We start from the raw sequence: 14,565 nt of genomic DNA, 5'->3' as shown, positions 1-14,565 counted from the left end.
GCACTTCCCATCTACACCTGCAACACCAATCGCACCCTCCTTCTCTTTAGTAACTTCCAGCTCCCTAGCCCCCGGCCCCCAGAATTTTATCTTCACTATGAACGTGCTGTCCTTATAAAACGTCCATACCCCAACTAGGATGGCCTCCAGGCCCTCTGCTTCTTCCTCTCCAACAGACCCATCCAGTCCCCCTCTACCTCGCTGAACTGGTCCTCACCCTAAACAACTTTAACTCCTCCCAGTTCCCCCAAATCAAGGGGGTGGACATGGGCGTCTGGATGGGCTCCAGCTACGCTTGCCTCTTTTTGGCTGTATCAAATAGACCCGCTTCTGTACCTACACAGACACTCTGCCCCAAATCTTCCACTGTTACATTGATGACTGCATCGCTGCATCCAGGCTGAACTGGAACAGTTCATTGACTTCACTTGCAACTTCCACCCAGCCCTCAAATTCAGTTAATCCGTCTCGGACAACCTCTCTCTCCCTTTCTTGGCCTCACCATTTCCATCTCCGGCGACAGTATTCCAGATGGACGTTTACTGCAAAACCACAGACTCCCATAATCACCTGGATTACACCCCCTCCCACCCAGTATCCTGCAAGAACTCCAACCAAGTTTCCAGTTCCTCTGCCTCGGCTCAGACGAGGAGACATTCCACTCATGAGCATCCCAGGTGTTCACCTATTTCAAACAATGTGTTTTTTCTCCCTCTATCATTCAGACAGCCCTCTGCCGCACCACCTCTATTTCCCATTCCACTGCTCTAAACCCTCCCACCAACGCAATAAAGACAGAGTCCCTCTTGTCCCCACCTACCACCCCACCAGTCTCCCATCATCCTTAAACACTTCCGCCAACTTCAACTAGACTCCACCACCAAGAACAGCTTCCCTTTCCCACCCCTTTCTGCCTTCCGCAAGGAACGTTACCTTTGACAATCCTTGGTTTATGCCAATCTCCCCACCAACCCCCCAGAACCCCCAGGCACCTTCCCCTGCAGCCGAAAAAGATGCAAAACCTGCCAGCACACCAACCCCTTCACCTCCATCCAGGGCCCCAAACATTCCTTCCAGGTTAGACAAAGATTCACCTGCCTCGCTTCCGAACTAGTTCACTGCATCAGGTGCTCCCGATGTGGTCTTGTCTACACCAGAGAGACCGAATGTGAACTTCTCCAAGCATTGCAGCTGGGCCTGCAGTGGCCGAATGGACATCCCAGAGACCACCCATTTTAATTCCCTTACCACTCCCTTTTTGATATGACTATCCTTGGCCTCCTCCATCGCCACAATGAACCACACCACAAATTAAAGGAATGACAGCTCATCTCCCGTCTGGGCAGCCTTCAGCCCGTAGGGCTCTATATTGAGTTCTTTAATTTGAAATAACCTCTCTTCGCAGCCCCTCCCCTTCCCTTCCATTCCTCCCTGCCACTAACTGGATTCATTCCTCCCACTGATCAACCAGGTTGTACCCTCTGCCTGTCTTCATCAATCCCTACTTCACTACCATGCCCCCGCCACCCCCTTTTACCTGCAGCTCCCCCAAAACCAGCTCTAGTTCTGAAGGGTTACACTGGAAACGTCAACTTCTTCATCTCCTGATGCTGCCTGGCTTGCTGTGTTCTTCCAGCTCCCTGCCTGTTTTGGATTCCACCATATGCAATTTCTTTTGTCTCTATCAAAGTCCACATGAAATCTACAGTTCTGCCTTAAACAATCTTTGTCACCTCAAAAATCAACTTACTAAGACACAATTTCCCACACACAAACCATGTTGACTATCTCTAATCAGTCCTTGCCATTCCAAATGCATGTAAACCCTGCTCCTGAGCCTCCTCCAACAACTTGGCTGCCACTGACATAAGGTACTCCAGTCTGTAGTTCCCTGGTCTTTCCTTACACCTTTCTTAAACAATGACACCACAGTAGCCTACCTCCAATCTTCCAGCACTATACCTGTGGCTGTTGATGATACAAGTAGCTCAGGAAGAGGCCCAATAATCTCTTCCCTAGCTTCCTACAATGTTCTGGGAAACTCTTGGTCAGGTCACGGGGATTTATCTAACTTTATGTGTTTTAAAGACTTCCAATGAGTCACTGAGCATACAGCATGGAAAAAACCCTACAATCCAACTCGTCCAGGCCAACCAGATATCCTAAACTGATCTAGTCCACTGGTCACCAAGCATTCCCTACACCAGCCTCGCCCTTCACCCCAACAAGAACATATTGTGTCTGAACTCTTGTTATCTCATTTTTAAAGGCCTCCCCAATCAACTTTTGAAAGTTCCTGTCTGATACCTTATAAATTTGACTCACTCCAATTTAGAACTTTAATGTTTTGATCAGTTCTATCCAGTTCAATAACGATTTTAAAACTCAGAATTATGATCACTGCTTCCACACAGTCACTTACCCTTCCTTATTTCCCAACGGAAGGTCAAGTACTGCTCTTTCTCTAGTAGGTACATCCATATACTGAATAAGAACGTTTTCTTGAACAGTTAAATTTCCATTCCCATTCAAGTCCTTGACATTATCATAGTCCTAGATGAAGTTAAAATCCCCTCTGTTACAACTCTATTACTCTTACAGATTTCGGAGATCTCCTTACATATTTGCTTTTCAATTTCCCACTAATTTTGAGGCAGGTGGGTGGCCCGCTATAATACAATCCCAACAAGATGATCGTCCCTTCTCGATTCCTCAGTTCCACCCATATAACTTACTGGACAATCCCCCAAGAATATCCTCCTTAAGCACAGCCGAAATGTAATCCCTAAGCAAAAATGCCACTCCCCCTCCTTTCTTGCCCCACTCTCTTTCTTTCCTTTAGTATCCACACTTTAGAACATTAAGCTGCCAGTTCTGTCCATCACTGAACCACGTTTCAGAAATACCCATTATATGTCAGTCCCATGTTTCCCACCATGTCCTAAGTTCATCTGACCCCACCCCACACCCCAAAAGGTATTCAAAACAGTATATCTGTTTGATATGGGGATAGCCACAGCAGACTCTTGCACTATTTCTCCTACCATTCCTAGCAGTAAACCAGCTATCTGAAAGTATCTGTGGTTTTTTCTACCTTCCTGAAACTGCCAGCCATTACACCCCCGTGCTTTTTTTTGAACTCCTTATTGCCTCCAACTGTAGTACCACCCAATCTATGCAGTCCGAAAGAATTTGCAACCAAAACCCGCAAACCATACACACTTCTAGATGTAGGTTTGCTTGCTGAGCTGGAAGGTTCATTTTCAGACGTTTCGTAACCATATCAGGTAACATCTTCAGTGAGTCTCTGAATGAAGCCTCCGAGAGAGACAGACAAAAAGAGACAGAGAGAGACACCGAGGCACAGACAGAAATTAACATACATTAGTTCACATTTTTGAGATGAAGCTCTCAACATATATTATGGTACCTGTCAAGTCTGACAGCAGCTGATGTTAGCACATGCACAGATTGAAGCGTGCAAAATAACTGTCACTGGAATTTCGCTATTGTGATCACAGGTAAACATTCTCAAAAATATCAGTGACGAATTCTTCAGTGACATTACAGCCAAATGGTGCTGCCAAATCATGCTTTATATAAGAACTACCTGTATAAACATAAGAAAAAAATGCCCTCACCTTGCTCCACTATTATAGATTTACAAAAGCAATATAAAACTCAGAAATCTTAGCAGTCTTAAAATCAAACACTTAGCTGATCAGACTCAAAAATCAAAAAGGTCATCCTCTTCTCCTGTACTTTCAGTGACTTTTAAGAAAAAAAATCACTAATACCCCTGCAGCTGCGCATACAGCTTGAAATTAGACATTCCATGTCAACGAATCTGCACTGTTTGTTTGTTATTCCAATGAAACCCTATATCCAAAGTCCTTGTGCAATTTCTCAGTCTGACAGCTGTGAAACTATACTTGTTAGCTGCTTCATTAAAAAGCCAATCTCTGAGCTTTATGCAACTTCTCAGTCTCCAATAATTCTCGTTCCTCCTTTATAAAGTACCTTTCTTCAAAAAAGTTCTAAAAACGCAAAACGTGGGGGGGAAAAGAACAACAATTACTGCCCAAGGAAGAGAGAAAGTCCAGCTGAGTACTGAAAAAAAAACCAAGAGCAGACCTTTCAGCTATGATCTTGTTCAGGGGTTCTGTAACAGTTATCAGCCACAGGTGGACAGGATAGCTTTATGGTCAGCAGCCACCCTTGTATTTGACCACCGGAATGAAGCAGGAACAGTAACACTGACAAATATACAGGCATCATCGCAGCCTCATGGTACCTCATGCAGACTTCTCAGATGAGGTTACAATGATCACAGGTGATTTGGACACTAATAGGAAGAAGCTCCCTTTGGTCAATGAAGTCAGCTGCATTATGATATGGCACACTGAATTATTATAGTCTTTAGCACCTCAGACCTGAGAGAAATTGACAAGGCCTGTGACCCAGGTTATAGCACTGATCACCTCACAGGGAAACAAGATGAAGTGATGTGATCTTGCACAAACTATGTGGACAACATCCTTGTTTATGTGTGGGCTGATGATTAAAAGAACCCACATAGTTCACTAGTGGATCCTTGGAAGCAGCAAACTGACTAAACTGACTAAAAATTAAGTGTTGTTGTCACTTTGATGAACTTGGATGGCCACCCACCCCTGCACATCACAAAATCATGCTCCAACTGGAGACGGTTCACTATGGGCAGTTCCAACGATGCTACAATGGGGAGCATCAGAAACAAAAGTGTTCCTTAGTAATGCGATTGGTCAGCAGTTGCAGCATACACAAATGAGACTTTGCTATCTTCCTTGATACAATAGGTCTCAGAGGCCTCTGAAAAGGTGGGGTTGGGAATGCCTCTACATGGATCTCTTGAAACACTAGAATCTATTCAGATGTATACTACACATACCATGACACACAAATTCGATCTATAACTGGGGTAGAATTACTGACACCTTGTCCCTCCATCATTAGATCACTCCAAACAATTGCAACATTTCTGACAAAATCATGTTCAGACTCACTTACAGTTCAATAAGAGAAAAGGAGCTCCAAATCCTTGTATTCTTGGTGTAATTAGAACAAAGAAAATTTACAGCTCAGGAACAGGTGGGGTGGTAAGGACAAGCCAGGGAACTATAAACCAGTGAGCCTGGCGTCAGTGTGGACAAGTTGTTGGAGGGAATCCCGAGGGACAAGATGTACATGTATTTGGAAAGGCAACGACTGATTAGGGATAGTCAACATGGCTTTGTGCATGGGAATTCATGTCTCACAAACATTCTTGAGTTTTGTGAGGAAGTAACAAAGAAGATTGATGAGGGCAGAGCAGTAAATGTGATATATTTGGACTTCAGTAAAGCGTTCGACAAGGTTTCCCATGGGAGACTGGTTAGCAACGTTAGATCTCATGGAATACAGGGAGAACTAGCCATTTGGATACAAAACTGGCTCAAAAGGTAGAAGACAGAGGGTGGTGGTGGAGGGTCGTTTTTCAGACTGGAGGCCTGTGACCAGTGGAGTACCACAAGGATCGGTGCTGGATCCACTACTTTTTGTCATTGATATAAATAATTTGGATGCGAGCATAAGAGGTATGGTTAGTAAGTTTGCAGACGACACCAAAATTGGAGGTGTAGTGGACAGCGAAGAGGGTTACCTGATTACAACAGGATCTTGACCAGATGGGCAATTGGGCTGAGAAGTGGCAGATGGAGTTTAATTCAGATAAATGCGAGGTGCTGCATTTTGGGAAAGCAAATCTTAGCAGGACTTATACACTTAATGATAAGGTCCTAGAGAGTGTTGCTGAACAAAGAGACCTTGGAGTGCAGGTTCATAGCTCCTTGAAAGTGGAGTCGCGGGTAGATAGGATAGTGAAGAAAGCATTTGGTATACTTTCTTGTATTGGTCAGAGTACTGAGTACAGGAGTTGGGAGGTCATGTTGCAGCTGTACAGGACATTGGTTAGACCACTGTTGGAATATTGCGTGCAATTCTGATCTCCAGAAACATAAGGGTTCAGAAAAGATTTACAAGGATGTTGCCAGGATTGGAGGATTTGAACTATTGGGAGAGGTTGAATAGTCTGTGGCTGTTTTCCCTGGAGCGACGGAGGCTGACGACGGTGACCTTATAGAGGTTTACAAAATTATGAGGGGCATGGATAGGATAAATAGACAAAGTCTTTTCCCTGGGGTCAGGAAGTCCAGAACTAGAGGGCATAGGTTTAGGGTGAGAGGGGAAATCATATAAAAGAGACCTAAGAGGCAATGTTTTCACACAGAGGGTGGTATGTGTATGGAATGAGCTGCCAGAGGAAGTGATGGAGGCTGGTACGATTGCCACATTTAAAAGGCATTTAAAAGGGTTTATGAATAGGAAGGGTTTGGAGGGATGTGGGCTGGGTACTGGCTGGTGGGACTAGATTGGGTTGGGATATCTGGTTGGCATGGACAGGTTGGACCAAAGGGTCTGTTTCCATGCTGTACATCTCTATGATTCTATATGTTGTAGGTATGACACTGATGTAGCATGGTACCATACAGCAACATGTGTACCTCTTCACTGTTCAGTCCAGGCAACAATAACAAGGACTTGGCTTTCTGTCTGCATTAAAAGGCAGAAATGCAGACAGTATCCAATTTATGCAAAATGAGTGAGCTAAGAATGTAACCAAAGAACACAGAAATCATGATTTGGCGATGGCAGTGTTGGAATGGGGTGTACAAAGTTAAAAATCACACAACACCAGGTTATAGTCCAACAGGTTTGATTGGAAGCACTGCTCCGACATCAGGTGGTTGTGGAGCTGGACCAGAAGACACAGAATTGATAGCAAAAGGATTACAGTGTCACGGGGTGGCCACAATCATTTGATGAAGGAGCAGCGCTCCGAAAAATAGCGCTTCCAATTAAACCTGTCAGACTATAACCTGGTGTTGTGTGATTTTTAATACAGAAATCATGTTCTCATGCACAAGATCAGTGACATCCAATGATACTGCAATGTACAGTGATTTGGAGGTGCCAATATTGGACTGGCGTGGACAAAGTTAAAATACACAACAGCAGATTATAGTCCAACAGGTTTATTTGAAAGCACTAGCTTTCAAGGCACTGCCTCTTCATCAGGTGGTTGTGGAGCAGGACCAGAAGACACAGAATTGATAGCAAAAGGGTTACAGTGTCATGAAGTGTAATGATAAATTAAACACATTTAGATTAGGTCTTGCAGCTTTTAGGATAGGATATGTTGGTTTAGGCTCTTTAATATGTAAATTTGAAAACTCCTTTTCAGTTACACTCTCAAGGTGGCTTCAGCTTATCTGACAATAGGTGTTATCTTAGCTCAGATAATGTATTAAAAGTGTGAACTTAAAATCTGCCCCAGTGTTGGGTCAGTTTTATTTCTAAAATGGGACTTTCAGAATCCTACATGGATTTGTGCAGTTTTTGAGCAAAATAAGATGTAATTCTGTAACTACAGATCCACTCCATAATTTATATGTGTGCATGTGCAAGAGAGACAGAGTGGGTGTGTATATGTGGCTATTAGTTCTGTGAAAGTGTGAGTGAGAGAGAGTGTGTGAGTGTGTATGTAAGCTTGGTCAATTATGTGTAAGTGTGATGGGATATAAGCCTGTGAGAGGGTGTTAGTGCAGGGGGTGCATGTGTGTGCACATGAGAGAACTTGTGTATGATAGAGGGTCTGCATGAGTGTGTGAGAGTATGTAGGTTGTGTGCACACACGCATGTGTGTGCGCGTGAGAGAGCGTATCGTGCAGTGGAGTCACCTGTAGTGGGAATGAACCCAAAGTCCCAGTTGAGGCCATCCCTATGGGTATGAAATTTGGCTATCACTTTGCGTTGTTGCTTGCCCCAAAGTCCACCTTGGAGGATGGTCACCCAAAGGTCAGAGGCCAAATGTCCTGGACTGCTGAACCATTTCCCGACTGGGAGGGAATGCTCCTGTCTGGTGATATTTGCCGTGTCTATTCATTTGTTGCCATTGCGTCTGTTTGGTCTCACCAATGTACCAAGCCTCAGGGCATCTCTGCCTGCAGTATATGAGGTAGACAATGTTGGCAGAGACACATGACGACCTGCCGCATACATGGTGAGAGGTATCCTACGTGTAATGGTGGTATCAGTGTTGACACGGACACGTCTTGTTGTGGGGGCCATAACAGGGTTAGACAGTGTCGTGGTCGATGTTGTCCTGAAGGCTTGATTTGGAGGTGCCTGAAGGCTGGGCGGTTTGCTGCAAGCAATAATCTGTTTGAGGTGTGGTGGTTGTTTAAAGGTAAGAAGTGGAGGCGTGGGGAAGGATTTGGTGAGGTGCTCATCCTCATTGATAAAGAACATGGCGTAGTCTTTCGGTTCCCGGGAAGTACTGTATAACAAAGGGTACACTGTTGCAGACAGTGTCTGACTCCTGAGGTGTTCATTGCGATTTCTTGATGTGGCACATCAGAATTGACAGAAAATAAGATTAGCATCGTACCCTGTTCTTATGAAGGCATCCTTTTGCACTTTCAGGCATCTGTCATGTGATAGTTACCCTTCGTTGTCAACCAGGACCATCGGTTCATGTCACACTGCAGATGACTCCACCGCACTATACACTCTCTCATTCGCACACAAGCATATGCGTGCACGCACACACACGCGCAGACCCTCTCTCATACACAAGCTCTTTCTCATGCGCACCTGCACATTCACACTCTCACAGGCTTATACCCCATCACATTCTCACATTTTTGACAAGCTTACACACACATACATACACTCACATTTTTAAAAATGATGTGTTGAACTAAATTACAAGTTAGTCTGAAATGCCATTATGAAGATATGGTGAGGCTGTTACTTTGCTGATGCTGACTTCTGTGTAGCAGCCATGAAACTTGCTCTAAAGATTGGGAAATACTGGCCAAAATGGGAACCTGTAGATGATACCAGCGAGGTAATAACAAAATTGGAGCCAATAACAAAAAAAGAGACTCCTGACCACTGCCCATATCCTTGACATAGGAAAAATTCCATCCAATGAGTCAGCATGTTGCTTAAGCTTCAGTCCTGCAGACATGGCTGCAAAACTCAGAGCGCAGAAGAGGCCAAAGTTACACTAAATCTACACTAGCCCCACAGCCTTGAATGTTTTGATATTTTAAGTATTTATCCAAGTATTTTTTAAAGGATGTGAGCTTACCTGCATTGACTACCTTCCCAGGCAATGTAATCCAGACCCCCACCACTCTCTGGATGCAAAACATTTTCCCCAAATCTCTTCTGAATCTACTGCCTTTCATGTTAAAATTAAGCCTCCTTATCATTGACCCGTCAACTGAGGGGAATAGCTGCTTTCTATTCACCCTGTATATGCCCATTATAATGTGGTGCAACTCTATTAGGTTCCCTCCTCAACTTTCTCAGGTCTATAGAAAACAACCCATGTTTAATCAACCTTCCTTCATAGCTAAAGTACTCCATCTCAGGGAATACCCCAGTGAATATTCTCTGCATCTCTTCCAATGCAATCACATCCTTCCTATAGTGTGGAGACTAGAACACCCTTGTCCTGTTACTTATCAGGGTTAAACTCCATCCATCACTGATCTGCCTATGTGACCAATGTCTGTATCTTCCTGCATACCCAAAACCCTATCCAACACGAACTTTCAACCATTCATTTGCACCTACATTGCTCATATAAAGGGACCTGGCATTGATCCCTGTGATATGCCAGTGAACAGTGGCCTCACACAAACAGCCTTTTATCCCAACCCTGTCTCCTGCAATTAAATCAATTTTGGATCCAACTTGCCAAGTTATCTGTGCTGTTATCTTCTTTATCAGTCTCCTCTATGAGAACTTGTCACAGGGTTTGCTGAAATCCATATAAACTACATCAATTATGCTACCTTCCACTAGATACTTGGTCACCTCTTTCAAAAACTGAAATCAGATTTGTTAAATATGACCTCCCTCTGACAAAACCATGTCTCTCTAAATGGAAATTAATTCCAGACTTCAGAATGTCTCCAGTATAATTTCCCTACCACAGATGTGAGACTGACAGGCTTGTAATTCCCTGCTTTCTCTTTACAAGAAGGATGATAAAGTATGGAACCACATTATTGCCCTCCAGTGCTCTGGCACCTCCCCATGGCCAGAAAAGAATTAAAAATTTGGGGGTCAGGGGCCCCAGTGATTTCCTTCCTTGTCTCCTACAGCAGTCTTGGATACAACTCATCCAGACCTAGGGATCTGTTCACTTTTAACCCCAACTAAACCTCCTCACTTAGATTAACCTCGATTTGTAGGTGCCAGTGTTGTACTGGGGTGTACAAAGATAAAATAAAATCACACAACACATTATAGTCCAACTTCATCAGGTGGTGAAGGAGCCGCCGAAGGAACAAAACTCCGAATGCTAGTGTTTCCAAATAAACCTGTTGGACTATAACCTGGTGTTGTGTGATTTTTACCTCTATATTAACCTCAGTCTAGGACCAATGTTTTCTAGGTTGAATTGCTCGTGTGACTGAAAACTGTGGGTTGAATTCTTTGTGCACGCAAATGCAGGCATTTTCTTTCTTGATGTAGGCACTCCGATAACACCAATCTTTTTAAGAGACTGCTACAAGCTAGGGAGTGGGAACCTCTATTTACCCTGCTAATTCAACTCTTGCTACACTCTGTGCAATGGTGGTTTTGACAGTTTTGTCTGCATTAGAAATATGGATTATTTTCAAATAGAATTATAGAATTGATAGTCCTATGGAGTAAAATCAATTGTTAGCAGCATTTTCAGACCTTTCAAAAGTAATGTACTAAAGTGCAATTGTATTTAACGATAGTCAAAAGACAAATGGTGACAAATGAAGAACCAGGTTAAAAGCGACAAAGTGAGCCTGAAAAAGTCTAAAATGATAAGTAATAAAAAGTAGAGTAAAAATCAGCAGCCCTTACCATGTACTTCCATGACGTTATGTATCACTTTACTGGTGTTGAACATATTTTTGTATTTTATGAGTACTTCATACACTCCAGCATCAGATAAATCTACTCTCAAGAACTCAATAGAAGTGTTCTCTTTGTTGTACTTCACTCGTCGTAGAAAAAATGTATTTACTTCAGAGTGGTTTAATCGAACATTGTGGTGTGCAACGTCAGAGCTCTCAGCACGACCAGCAAACGACCAATCCACTGAAGTTAGGTCGGAAACAGATCCACCTCTGTATCCATACAATATGACAGAGGAAAATCTTGTAGCAATATAACGCTCATATGCAAAGCTGGATGTGAAAACCTGCAAATAAACTACAGAAAAACATGAATGTCTTCAGTGAATTACAATCAAATATTATGTTACAATGATTTGTTTAATGCATCTATTGTGGTAGAGTACTCGAACATATGGACAGAAAGAACCTCCAAAATAACCATAATGAAATTAATCTAAGCAGATGAATGCAAAACACGGGGTAAGAACCAGTTACACAGTGGCAATCATTCTATATTTTATCAAGGAAAACATGCGCACCAAATCATGTCATGCATGTACCAGAGTTCCGACAGCCACATAATGTACATAGTTGAAAGTGGACAACCACAACACACCCTTCTCCTTATACCCCGTAAGTATCTTCTGCAACAAAAATAGAAGTTGCAGGAAAAGTCAGCAGGTCAGGCAACATCTGAGAGAGAAATCAGAGTTAATGTTTTGGATCCTGTGACCCTTCCTCAGAACCCTGAGGATGCAGATCTGAGGAAGGGTCACCGGACCTGATACTCTGATTTCTCTTCACAGATGTTGCCAGACCTGCTGAGCTTTGCCAGCAGCTTCTGTTTTTGTTTCTGATTTCCAGCATCTGCTGTTCTTACAGTTTTTATTAAGCATCATTGCACCTCCCTTCAAGTTCAAGCAGTTATCTAACATCTTTAATTGAGAATGGGAGGTTACACAAGATAACTACTGATCATACACAATCACATTATGTACCCACCACAAATGAGTGGTCATATAGTATACCCATTTGAAAATGAACAATCATAGCTACTCAAGAATGACCCAATGGATAACTGCATAATACCTGAGAATGGAAAGTGATAAAAATATCTAGGTAGGAATATTTGATCACAAATCTTACCTACTCAAAACTGGTAGTTACCTAGCACAAAGGAAAATGGTTGTGGTTGTTGGAGGTCAGTCTTCTGTGATTAGATCATAAATGACCCTTTATCATTCTGTGACCTCAGCTCTAAACAAGATGCAAGCATTCCTTGAGAGTCGCTTCTTCGGCTCAAGCATCTCTAGCGGCTTCATCAATGATCTTCCTTTCACGGGTATTGTCAGATATGGGAGTGTTCAGTGATGATTGTACAATTTTTAGGACCATTTATGAATCATCAGTTACTGAAGCAGTCCAAAGTCTAAATGTAACAAGACCTGTATAACATGCAGCTTTTGACTGAAAAGTAGAAAGTATCATTTGCACCACACAAGTAGCAGGTAATGACCATTTATGTCAAGGGGCAATGGTTAGAAATTCTAACCATTATCTCTTGACATACAATGGCATTATCAGCACTATCAACACCTAGGAGTTACCATGGATCAGCAGTTTGCAAATGCATGACCACAACTATCCAGAAGTACAAGAGCAACACATACATGGAAATGTCACCATGTGAAAATTCCCCTCAAAGCCACTCACTATCCTGTTTAGGAAAAATATCACCAAGTCCTCACTGTCACTGATTAATGAACAAAAAATGAAGGATAGGCATAAAAGGGTCAATTCTGGATTAGCAAGGTATAATGAGTAACATGCTAAAAGGATTAGCATTGATGCCTCAAAAATTTACAATCCACATGAATATTGAGTCATCTCTCACAGAACAGGGTCCTTCAGCCCAACTCATCCATGATGACCAGGTTTCCTGAACTTAGGTGAAGGGTGGAAGGTATAGGGGAGATGTCAGGGGTGGGTTCTTTACCCAGAGAGTGGTGGGGGCATGGAATGCGCTGCCCGAGGGAGTGGTAGAGTCAGATTCATTGGTGACCTTTAAGCGGCATTTGGATAGGTACATGGATGGGTGCTTAATCTAGGATAGAAGTTCGGCACAACATCGTGGGCCGAAGGGCCTGTTCTGTGCTGTATTGTTCTATGTTCTATGAATCAGTCCCATTTGGCTGCATTTGGCCCATATCCGTTTAAGATCTTTCCTATTCGTGTACCTGTCCAATAGTCTTTGAAAATGTTGTCGTGAAACCTGCCTTTACTACTTCCTCTGGCAGCTCGTTCCATATAAACACCATCCTGCATGAAAATATTACCTCTCAGGTCCCTTTAAGTCTTTCCCCTCTCACCATAAACCTATACTCTCTATTTTAGACTCTCTGACCCTGGGGAAAAATGATGTTTGATGACAGGAACAAATATGTATTTGCTAAATTTCTTATGTCACAAAGATAGGTGGGAACACAAGGTTTGAAGAGGGTATAAGGGTCTGCAAAAGGATAACAGGTTACGTGAATGGTCAAAACAAAATGGCAGCCTGAAATATAATGTGGGCAAGTATGAATTTGTCCATTTCGACAGAAGAATACAAAAGCAGCATATTATTTCAATGGACAGAGACTGCAAAACCAGAGAGGGATCTGTGAACCCTGGCATGTGAATCACAAAACATTAGCATTGACGCAGTACAGAAAAAGTGATTAAGTTGGCAAATGCAATATTGTTGTTTATTGCAAGATGAATGGTATACAAGAATGGGAATGTTTTGCTACAGTTGTAGTGTTGGTGAAATCACACATGAAATAGTGCATTTAAGAAACAATATAAATGCATTGGAATTCTTCTGGTTCCAGGGCAGTGACTCTAACCCATAGGAAGCTCAGGTTCAAAATCCACCTACTCCAAAAGGTATGTCATAACATCTCTGAACAGGTTAATGAAAAATAAATAGAAAAATGCATTAGAAGCAGTTCAATAAAGATTGGGAAAATTGATGCAGGCTTGCTCTCTGAGCTGGAAGGTTCAATTTCAGACGTTTCGTTACCATGCTAGGTAACATCATCAGTGAGCCTCCAGATGAAGAACTAGTGGCATGGCCTGCTTTCTATTTATGTATTTAGGTTTCCTTGGGTAGGTGATTTAATTTCTTGTGGTGATGTCATTTCCTGTTCTTTTTCTCATGGAGTGGTAAATTGGATCCAAGTCAACGTGTTTATTGATAGAGTTCCAGTTGCAATGCCATGCTTCTAGGAATTCTCATGCGTGTCCCTGTTTGGCTTGTCCTAGGATGGACGTGTTATCCCAGTCGAAGTGGTGTCCTTCCTTATCTGCATGTGAGGATACTAGTGAGAGAGGGTCACTGAAAGATAACCAACGCAGAAGAAACCCAGCCAACTATCAGACAGGTAATCACACTAACATTAAGTAGGAAAAAAGGAAGGAAACACACTCCATACACCAGAAAGAAAAGCACCAGAAAGACTAAAAAAAGATAAAAACATTGCTATCCTAC

This window comes from Chiloscyllium punctatum, chromosome 41 (assembly GCF_047496795.1).
Source record: "Chiloscyllium punctatum isolate Juve2018m chromosome 41, sChiPun1.3, whole genome shotgun sequence".
Classification (NCBI taxonomy): Eukaryota; Metazoa; Chordata; class Chondrichthyes; order Orectolobiformes; family Hemiscylliidae; genus Chiloscyllium; species Chiloscyllium punctatum.
The sequence above is the reverse complement of the archived record's forward strand: the minus strand, read 5'-3'. Positions refer to the sequence as shown.